The 8,804-nt window shown below is 37.8% G+C and overlaps 1 long non-coding RNA gene across 1 annotated transcript in view; it reads right to left on the bottom strand.

Annotated features, from left to right (window-relative positions):
• LOC138158444 (uncharacterized) overlaps nt 1-1,599 on the bottom strand; it is a 170,836-nt gene extending 169,237 nt beyond the window's left edge. The window contains exon 1 of the long non-coding RNA XR_011167648.1: nt 1,431-1,599. This is a non-coding gene — a long non-coding RNA (uncharacterized lncRNA). The remainder of the gene's footprint in view (nt 1-1,430) is intronic.
• Nucleotides 1,600-8,804: the final 7,205 nt, after the last annotated feature.

Raw genomic sequence — 8,804 nt, 5'->3', positions numbered from 1 at the left:
CTTTCTTTCTTTCTTTCTTTCTTTCTTTCTTTCTTTCTTTCTTTCTTGGTACAAAATAAGTATTTCCATAACAGTATAATAAGCAAAAAGACAATTTCACATGAAACTGCAAATCTACCATGTACAACTTGCTATTCCCTCCAAATATACAAGTTATCAATTAAATTTATTTTCTCCTTTTTTCCTCCCTCCCCCCACCTTAGAGATGGCCACTGTTGAAACAAATATACATGTGTGTATGTATATATATACATACATATATACACATATACATATATACACATGTGTATGTGTATATATGTAAAATAATTATATACACACTTCTATTATTTAGTTCTATTTCTACTTGTGTTCATAGTTTTTTCTCTGGATACAGATAACATCTATCTTCATATGTCCTTTATAGTTAATTTGCACATTTATAATAGTCAAAATGACTTAGTCACTCCAAGTCATTTTTAAAACAATGTTGCTGTTACTGTATACAATGTTCTCTTGGTTCTGCTCTCTTGACTCTTCATCATTTTGGGCAAGTCTTCCCATGCCTTTCTAAAATCATTGAGCTCATCATTTCTTATAGCACAGTAGTCCTCCATCACAACCATATGCCACAATTTGTCCAGTCATTCCCCAATTGATAGGCATCCCTGTACTTTCCAGTTTTTTGCCACCACAACCCCTGTTACTTTATATTCTCCCCCCACCCTCCCACTCCCAACTTCATTCATTCCTCCTTTTAGAAGGAATTGAGAAAAAGCCTGTGTTATTTCTCAAGCAGGAGAATAACATAGTCAGACCTTCACTTTAGGAAAATCATTTTAGCAGCTGTGTAGGGACTGAATTAGAAGGAAAAGAGAGGCAGGGAAACCAATTAGGAGACTATTGCAATAGTTTAGGTAAGAGACAATGAGGGACAGAACTCTGGTAATGGCTATGGCAAAACAGGACAGAAATGAGATACTATGGGAAAAGAATCAACAAGGTGAAGTAACTGATTCCATATTGTGGGTGAGGGAGAGAAGATTCAAGCCTCATGGGGGCATTCATCTTAAGCTATAAGTGCCCATGGAGTCCATCAGTCTGAATTACTCATTATGCCAATGAAGAAGTTGACTTCCAGCTAGGTTAAGTGCCTTACTCAAAGCCACATGTGCAGTAAGTGGCAGTATGAGGATTTGAACCCATCCCGTCTGACTCCAAATCCAGTCACAAAATTAGCAAATACTAAAGGTTAGATTTGAATTCACCAACTTCAAAACTTATGGATTTTCCACTATTCTGTGAAAACCAAGAATCCATACACAAATAAATAAATATACAGGTATTTATCAAGCACCTACTAAATCCCATACACTGTGTTAAGCCATGAGTCACTGACATTTCAAGTCCAAGTCTCAGGTGGATAGCACATAGTGGGTACATTTCCTTACCTTGGCGATGGTACACTAGTACTTTGTCTCCATTTTGCTTTGGACAGACCCAAGGATGAGATCAAAATGTGGGCACTAGCTCCTCCCTTAAGTCCTTAGAAAAGGGCCTCCTAGAATCAGCCCCAGTGTCTTAGGTATTCTCAAAGTTCTATTCTGAGATCTCATTAAAAATACTTATGTGTTCTAAATACACCTCAGGGAGAAGGGAGTATAGCAGACTGGAGGGTGTGGGTAGGGTGGGGAGCTTTCTGAGAAGTTAATTCTGCATTCACAAAGTATGAAACAATGGTCAGAAACTGGCAGAGGGTAGATTTACAACATATAATTCTTTCAAAATGAGACTTGCAAATTAAATCAATTAAATGCTGGCTGTGTCTGGCCATTTTAATGTGAGCACTCCCCAGTGCATTAATTGAAATGGTGCTAAAGGTACCTTAAATTCTGGACAATCATTTGATTCTAAGGCAATCAACATGCACTGAATTCATATGAGCACTAATCATGGAGAGAGACTTCTAAATCATTCCAGAAGCCATGTTTGATGCCAGAAAAGAGGGACATGTTTTGGTGATATGTGAACAAGGGCCCTCTTTTTTAACTCTCTTGACAAGAGTCACAATTCTCTGGGAAAAGAACCCATTTCTTCCCCACAAACAAATGTGTTTGAAACATCCAAGTAGATTTCTTCCTGGCTGGGGTGGGGGAGGAAGAGTAAAGTAGGCTTTAATCTCTAGCTTAGCAAGAAATAGAAGGGCTTCTGCAACCAACCTAAGCTTGAAATCTGAAAGTCATCTCAATATCCCCTTTCCTTTGTCTGATCCTGGTAGGTGCTAGTGTCTTTCCCTATGGGTTTTCCTTCCACCAATTCTGTATGTACCCTGCATTATGTTATTAACCTGTTGTTTACTCCATTAGAATGGGAGCTCCTATAGGGCAGGGATTATTTTTATCTTTCTTAATTCTCTGAGCTCTTAGCACAGTGCCTGGCACATTATATGAAATTAATAAATCTTGTTGACTAGCTGACTGACTGACTCTCTCTCATTTTCTCATATCCAATCAATTACACAATCCTGTCAATGCAACTTTCAACATATCTCTAGCATCCATTCCCTTCTTGTCTGCTCATATGGCCTCATAGGGTCACCTTCCTAATTGAGATCCTTATCATCCATTCATTATCTGGCCAATTACAATAGCCTCCTAATGTCATTTCCTACTTTCAATCTCTCCTCCACTCAGCTGACAAATTACTTGACTAAAGTACAAGGTGTCATTATTTCACTCCTCTGAGGGACAGCATGGGGGTAGTACAAGCTTAAAATCTCAGAAACTCAGTTCAAATTCCAGCAATGCTGTGTGACCTTTTGGGTGGAGCCAAGATGATGGAATATAGGCAGAAACTCAGTTGAACTCTCCCAACATTCCACTCCAAACAACTTTACAAAAACACTTCAAATCAAATTTTGGAAGAGCAAAGTCAAAAAAAGGTCAAAATGAGACATATTTCCAGTCTAAGACAACTTGGGAAGTTGGTGGGAGAAGTCTGTGACGCAGGAGTCAAGGCCAGTCCAGCATGTATTCAGCAGCAGCAGGAAGCCGTAATAGCAGCAATGGGCCTTCGTGGTGGCTAAGATAGCATTCCATATGGTGGGTGAGGGAAAGAGAAGATTCAAGGCTCATGGGGGCATAGATCTTAAGCTGTAAGTACCCATAGAGTCTATCAGCTTTGGGATCTCTCAGTCCAGAGACAATGATAAGGAGGTCACATGATCAGAAAGAGATTTCATGTGATAAAATGTTGGATCTTGGAAGGAACATGGAAAAAATGGGACACTAATGCATTGATGGTGGAATTGTTAGCAACCATTCTGGAGAACAATTTGGAACTATGCCCAAAGAGGTATAAAGTTGTACATACCCTTTGATTAAACAATACCATTGCTAGGTCTATATCCCAAATTCATACAAAAAAAGGGGAAAGGACCTATTTGTACAAAAATATTTATAGTAGTTTTTTTTTTTTGTGGTGGCAAATAATTAAAAATCAAAAAAATGTCCATCAAATGGGAAATGACTGAACAACCTGTGGTATATGATTGTAATGGAATATATTATTATTATTAATAATATTGTGCTATAGGAATTAATAGCAATTATTAATATTGGGCTACAGGAAATGGCAAAAAGAATGATTTCAGAAAAACTCGGAAAGACTTACATGAACTAATACATAGTGTAGTGAACAGAATCAAGAGAATGTTGTACACAGTAACAGCAATATTGCTTGATGACGAATTGTCAATGACTTAGCTATTCTAAGCAATACAATGATCCAAGACAACCCAGAGGACTAATGACGACATAAACTATCTGGCTCCCAAGAAAGAACTGATATCGATTGAATGCAAACTGAAGCACTATATTTTTTACTTTCTTTTTTTTTCTTTGAGTCTTCTTGTGAAAAATGATTCATATGGAAATGTTTTACATAGCTCCACAGGAATAGCCTGTTGCTTACTGTCTCAGAGAGGAGGGAAGGGAGTGATAGAATTTAGAACTCAAAACTTTAAATAAAAATGTTTATAAATTGAAAAAAGAAAGAGATTATATGGGACCCTTTGCTACGGGCTGTCACAAGATCTGATGGTAAATCTACTGCCAATATGTATCTGGGACATAGTTCCAAGGCTAAGTGCTTATGCTCACAAGGGAGCAGGGGCCCTACTTGCATTTCCAAGGCAAAGAAGAGTTAACACTTTCAACTTCCTGGGAACAAGGGACCTGGTCACAGGTCCAGGGCCAAGAGAATTATTAGTGGCTACAGGGAAAAAAGACCCTTCCTGGCTAAAGACCAAAGTGCAAACCAGAAGAGCAATGACCATAGCTCTCCCCAGATCATGCCACATTGGAAGCACTGAAAACTTTCAGACTCCCAGAACAAGCTCTGAATGGCAGTCTGAAAAAGCCCCAAATTTGGGACAGTGACTACCCAAGCTAGGTAAACAGAGCCCAACCTTAACATAAAATTCAAAATCAAGAAAGAGGCTGGGAAAATGAGCAAAAGAAAACAAAGCAACTTGACCATAAAAAAGCTACTAAGGTGACAAGAAATATTAAGACATAAACTCAGAAGATAATAATATGAAAACAGCTCCAAAAAAGCCTGAAAGAAAAATGCTAATTTGATCTTAATCCAGCAAAAAATTCCTGGAAGAGTTAAAAAAAAAAGATATGGGAGTGGTAGAGGAAAATTAAAAAAAAAAGAATTATATAAGAAAATTATGAAAAGAGAATTGACAGCTTAGTAAAAGAGGCAAAAAAAAAAAAACCTGAAGAAAATAACTTAAAAGACCAGAATTGGCCTAATGGTTTAAAAAAAAGCACAAAAATGTATGGAAGAAAAAACTCCTTAAAAAAGAAGAATTGGACAAATAAAAAAGAGGTACACAATCTCACTGAAGAAAATAACTCCTTAAAAGTTAGAGTTGGGCAAGTGGAAGGTAATGACTCCATGAAACATCAATGAACAACAACAAAAAGAATGAAAAAAATAGAAAAAAAATATCTCATCAGAAAAACAACTGAATTGTAAAGCATATTGAAGAAACATAATTTAAGAGGCAGCTAGGTGGTACAGTGAGTAGAGCACTGGCCCTGGAGTCAGGAGGACCTGAGTTTAAATCTGGCCTCAGACACTTAACACTTATTAGCCGTGTGATCTTGGGCAAGTCACTTAACCCCAATTGCCCTACCTTTCCCCCTCCAAAAAGCAAAAAAATTTTTAAAAAAGAAATAAAAGAAAAATTAAGGGGCAAGAAAGAAGGGTGTACTAGGAAAATGTGTGTCAGAGAGGTAGAATAGGGAACATTTTCTCACATAAAAGAAGTGCACAAAAGAAAGAGCTTTTATAGTAAAGGGGAAATGGGGAAAGGTATTGTGAACAATGTTTGAACCTCATTCATTGGAATTGGTTCAAAGAGGGAAGAATATGTATACAGCTTCAATTGGGTACAGAATCTATCTTACCTAATACAGAAACAAAGAGGAAAATACATAGTTAGTAATTGTAACTGCCAAACTGAATGGGATGACTTCATCCATAAAATGGAGGTGGATAGAGGAATGAATCAGAAACTAGAATCCAACAATTTGTTCTTTACAAAAGACATTGCTGAAACAGAAAGATACTCAGAGGCTGGAGCAGAATCTATTAAGGTTCTGCTGAAGTAAAAAGGCAGGGGTATAAATCATGATATCAAAGCAAAAACAGACCCAATTAAAAGAGATAAGTAGGGAAACTACAATAGAATGTGGGGGAGAGATACCATAGACAATAATGAAATAAATTTTTTTCAGCAAATTTCTCCTTTAAAGGTCTCATTTCTCAAATATATGGGGAACTGAATCAGATGGACAAAAATAGGAGCAATTCCCCATTGTTAAATGATCTTCAGAAGAAGAAATCAAAGCTATTTATAGTTATACAAAAATGCTCTAAATCACCAGTGATTAGAGAAATGCAGATTAAAACAACTCTGAGATACTACCTTAGACTTACCAGAAATGACAAGTTATAGATAGAGAGGATGAGGGAAAATAGGTACACTAATAAACTCTTGGTGGAGTTGTGAACTGGTCCCATCATTCTGGAGAATGATCTGTAACTATACCCCAAGGGCTATATTGGACCCTTTTGACCCAGCAATACAACTAGTAGGTCTGCATCCCAAAGAAATCAAAGAAAAGGATCTATATGTACAAAAATATAGCAGCTCTCTTTGTGGTGGCAAAAAATTGAATATTGAGGGGATGCTTATCAACTCAGGAGTGGTTGAAAAATTTGTGGCATATGATTGTGACAGAGTATTATTGTGCTATAATAAATGGTGAAGGGTGTGGCTTCAGAAGAAAAATGAACTGATGCAAAGAGAAATGAGAAGAACCAGGAGATCATTGTGCACAGTAACAGTAATATTGTAAGGATGATCAACTGTGAAAGACTTGGCTATTTTGATCAATACAATGATCCAAGATAATTCCAAAAAGATCATGATAAAAAAAAATGCTATCTCCAGAGGGAAAACTGATGAGCTCTGAGTGCAAATTGAACTGTAATTTTATTGCTTTATTTGTTTTTTTATTTTATTGTGATATGACTAACATAAAAATATGTTGCATGATTTCATATGTATAATTAATTGATATAATTTTCTTGCCTTGTCAGTAGGTAGGCATGGGTGGGAGGAAAGGAGAAAATTTAGAACTCAAAATTTGAAAAGAAAAGAATATTTAAAATAAGTAATAATTTTTAAAAATTAATTAGCCTTTTAGGGAAAAGCTTGGAGGTCATTAAAATAAAAGCAGAATTATGCAATAACCCTCCCTCCCCCAAATAATTATGTGACCTTGGGAAAGTAACTTAACCTCCATGAGTCTCAGTTTCCTCATTTATAAAATTAGGGAATTGGACTAAAGACTAAAGTAATAACACATTTTTATAAACCCTCAGTTTCCTCATCTAAAATATAAAGACAAGAAAATTTGTAGTACCACTTCACAGGTTCATTGCAAAAGTCAAATAAGGTAATTAAGATATATAATACCCTTTGAAAATCTTAAAAATATATAGAAATATCAGCTATTCTTATTCATCTCTCTCTTTTCATCTCTTTCAATGGAATTCAGATGGAAACAGACCTAGTCACTGCCCTGACATTGTCATAGAATCATAAATTCCAGGCTGAAAAAGACCTTAGAGACCTTCTTTCCAAGCCTACTAACAAATTCCAGACTTGAGATCCATGCTCAGGTCATGCCTTGCACAAGGTGTGCCTTGGCAGCCCCAAATGCCTTCCCCCAAAAGCTCCTGCCTCTGTATTACCGCCCCCCTCCATTAGTTGCAGCATAAAACTACCTTTTTAAGAACACCATGTGTGTATTCCTATGCATACTGACTCCTAGGCCAGTGCTTTCCCCATGGCACTCCTATCAGCCCAGTGGCCTCTGTCCTGCCAAAGACTGCCACCAAACTGCACCCTGTGTGCATCTGCCTTAGCTCCAAAGCAGGAGGAGGATGTGCAGAAATCCAAGGATAAAACTGGGGATGGGAGAGAAGGAAGGAGAAAGAAGAGTTCAAACTTCCATAAAGAATGTAGGCATTAGGCAAAGAAAGTCCACAAATTCTTCATATCACATTGACCTGGCATTCAATGGAAGGAACTCTGTTACTACCTAAGTGACCTTAGACAAGTCAATTCATTTCTCAGGGTTTCACTTTCCTTATGTACAAAATGAAAGAGTCGGACCAGATGACCACTTCGAGTTCTGAATCCATGATTCCATTTTTAAACTGTCATTCTTCATCGTTCATTTTTTGAAAAGACCAGTGACATCGTGGGTGGTCTTGCCTTGCATGTGAAATGGATATGAATGAGGCAGAGTTGCACAAAGGCATCAGCCTCACTCTCTCTTCAAGAGTCATCAAAGTCCAGTGGCAGGACAAGAATTAGGATGACTGGTGGTGGCCTGGGATGCAAAGAATGACTTTGGCATCTTCAGTATCTGACCAAACTCTATGTGCTCCACACAACCTGCTTCTGCCACCTTCATGGCCATTGGAACAAATTGTTCTCATCCACCCATTCCACCCAAGGAAGTCTTCACAGGCTTACTTACGTCACCAACTCCCCAACAGGTTCGGGACCTGTCAGCTACCCTCAACCTGGTTGAACCCATCTGTCCAGATGGTGTTACTGCAGTGCAGCCACTATGCATGCTGCAGCTTCTTGGGGCCATAGTGAGAGACATTAGTAAACTATTGGTATATCAGAAGAGTCCACTAACAGAAAAATGTCTCCTATATTTTCCACAATATTCATAGCCATCATTTTTCCAGCAGAAAATGAAAAAAAAAAAACAACTTGAAAAAAGTAGGCACCCAGTGCCTGAAGAATGTCCTAACAAACCGGAGTATGTGAATACAATGAAATATGATAGCTCTAGTGGGAAGAAATGCGGGCAATTCAGAGAAACGTGGGAACAATAGATGGTTGCTGATGCTCCTCATCCGCTTGGTGCCAGCCACCTTTTTATTTGGGGCTTGTGTTTTTCTATCTCATTGAATTTCAAGGCATATAGTCTGTAGACAAGCATGGCAATACATTCAGCAAAAATAGAAGAAAAAAATAAACTTGGGGAGACTTCTATGAATTGACACAGAACAAAGAAAGCAGAACCAGGAAAAGATCTGTTCAATGACTAAGTGCATCAGTGTGAGTATGAGCAGTGCTAAAACTAGCTAAACTCAAAAAGAGAGCCATGTCACTGGGAACAGCCACACCTCTGGGAACAGCCATGCCTCTGGGAACAACC

Source organism: Petaurus breviceps, unplaced genomic scaffold, assembly GCF_028583685.1.
Source record: "Petaurus breviceps papuanus isolate PSGF00001 unplaced genomic scaffold, PetGlider_PUasm1.0 174, whole genome shotgun sequence".
In the NCBI taxonomy this organism is placed as follows: Eukaryota; Metazoa; Chordata; class Mammalia; order Diprotodontia; family Petauridae; genus Petaurus; species Petaurus breviceps.
Note: the sequence above shows the minus strand (reverse complement) of the source record. Positions and strands in the feature narration are given on the sequence as shown.